Genomic DNA, 2305 nt, shown 5'->3' with positions numbered 1-2305 from the left:
GGGAAGGTGGTCCCTATTCCAAAAGCTGGTGACAAACATTCTCCTCATAACTATCGTCCCATTTCGTTAACCAGCATCCCATGTAAACTTCTCGAGCACATCATATTTTCCCATCTTGTAAACTTCCTAGAAATGAATAATTTTTTCACCACAGCTCAGCACGGATTTCGTAAATCATTGTCATGTGAAACTCAGCTTCTATCTTTCACTCACGACATTCATTCTCTCATTGACCAAGGCTCCCAGGTGGACTGCATCTTCTTGGATTTTGCAAAAGCTTTTGATAAAGTGTGTCATAAACTATTACTATTGAAACTTGCTAAACTTAACATTGACCCTAACGTTCTTGCATGGATTCATTCTTTTCTTACTAATCGTTCGCAATTTGTAACAGTCAATAATGAAAACTCTCCACTTGCGTCAGTAAACTCTGGTGTTCCCCAGGGGTCTGTTCTAGGCCCCTTACTATTCTTAATTTATATTAACGACCTACCAGTTAATATGTCATCATCCGTCTGTCTCTATGCCGATGATTGCGTAATATACCGTGAAATCCGAAGTAACCAAGACACGCTCACACTTCAGTCTGATATTAACTCTGTGTCTCGTTGGTGTGAGTTGTGGCTAATGAAACTAAACACTAGTAAATGTAAACACATGAGAGTAACCCGTCAGTTTAGTGAGAGTCCTTCTTACTACCTTGATGGCAACTCCTTGGAACAAGTGTCGTCATACAAGTATCTTGGTGTTAACTTAACTTCTAACCTTTCATGGAAACCCCATATAGAATATGTCACTAATCGTACTAACTGCATGCTGGGTTATTTAAAACGGAATTTTTCTTTAGCACCTGTTTCACTTAAATTGGTCCTCTATAAAACATTAATAAGACCTAAGCTTGAGTATGCAGCATCCATCTGGGATCCCGATCATATTACCCTCATCACTGCTTTAGAATCCATTCAAAATAGATCAGCTCGTTTCATTCTATCGAACTATCACCGCACCGCCAGCGTCTCGTCAATGAAGAATAATTTATCTTTACCATCTCTTTCACTTCGCCGTAAAATTTCACGCTTATGCCTTTTTCATAAAATTTATTTTCATAATCCCCTATTACGCGACCATTTCATAACTCCCCCCTATTACATCTCGCCTCGTGTAGATCACCAACACAAAGTTGGAGTCCCAAGCTCATTAACCAACACATTTCATTCATCTTTTCTACCACGCACAGCTCAAGAATGGAACCACCTTCCCGGTTTAATTGCTGCCATAACAGACTCTAATCTTTTTCGAAGTGCCATAAATAACCATTTTTGCGCTGATTTCTGACCTGTTTGTTCACTTTTTATTTGTTTTAGTATTGCTGAATTGTTATATTTTTTCCCTGCCTACGCTCTCCCCCTCTGTAATGCCTTCGGGCCCTGAGGGTACAATAAATAAATAAATAAATAAATAAATATTACGTGATGACGCGTCCCATGGTCCTGTACGACTATGTGGCTTTAGGTAACATGATCATGTATTCTAAATGCTTCGCGTTTCAGTGAGAATCAGCATAGCGATTTCGGCTATTATTCCAGTCAAACCTTTCGTCTTTGTTTGGGTTTTTAACCTTCTAATTTAATAAGAAAACTGTGCTGTTTTACTGGTAAATAATAATAGGCCTTAGACGAATTTGAATTTCCCCAAAATAAGGCCGCAGAAGCGTTGAACGGTACGCTACGAACTTCAAAACATCACTCATACATCGATATCTCTAACAGACGGCCGTATTCATGGAAAAAAAGAGCACGATCAAGTGAGGAATGTGACGTCAAGATTCTCCTCGAATAGTTGAGAATCAGGGGAAGCGGCTTCACTTCACTCCTCGCTTCGGTTCACCTGCTCAAGCGGAATTCACACGATGGATGAAATTGCGAATTCCCTCCGTGGACAGTGTATCCCGTGACACGACGTGACTGATCCTTGCGCTCTGCAACCTCTCCGCCATAGACGAGGAGTGAAAAGTCCAAAATACCTTTCACTGCGGAGTTTTGGCAGCGGATAAGGAATAAGTTGACTTGAAAAGCGTTTTCTCTGGCAACTAAACCAACAATGTGGTTGGTGGTCGGCACCTTGAAGAGCAGAGACTACTCCACCATTTCGATGAAAGGTGAACTGTGGCAGCAGACCGGATACAAGACCACCACCCGAAATGTGTTTGCAAGACTGTGCACAACCACAATTCAGCTTCGTTGGAATGTTGTAACGCTGCTCCCTTCGCGACCATACCACACTTTCGCTCGGCCTCCGTTCTTGA

Source organism: Ixodes scapularis, unplaced genomic scaffold (genome assembly GCF_016920785.2).
Source record: "Ixodes scapularis isolate PalLabHiFi unplaced genomic scaffold, ASM1692078v2 PGA_scaffold4__175_contigs__length_147842914, whole genome shotgun sequence".
NCBI lineage: Eukaryota > Metazoa > Arthropoda > Arachnida > Ixodida > Ixodidae > Ixodes > Ixodes scapularis.
The sequence above is the reverse complement of the archived record's forward strand: the minus strand, read 5'-3'. Positions refer to the sequence as shown.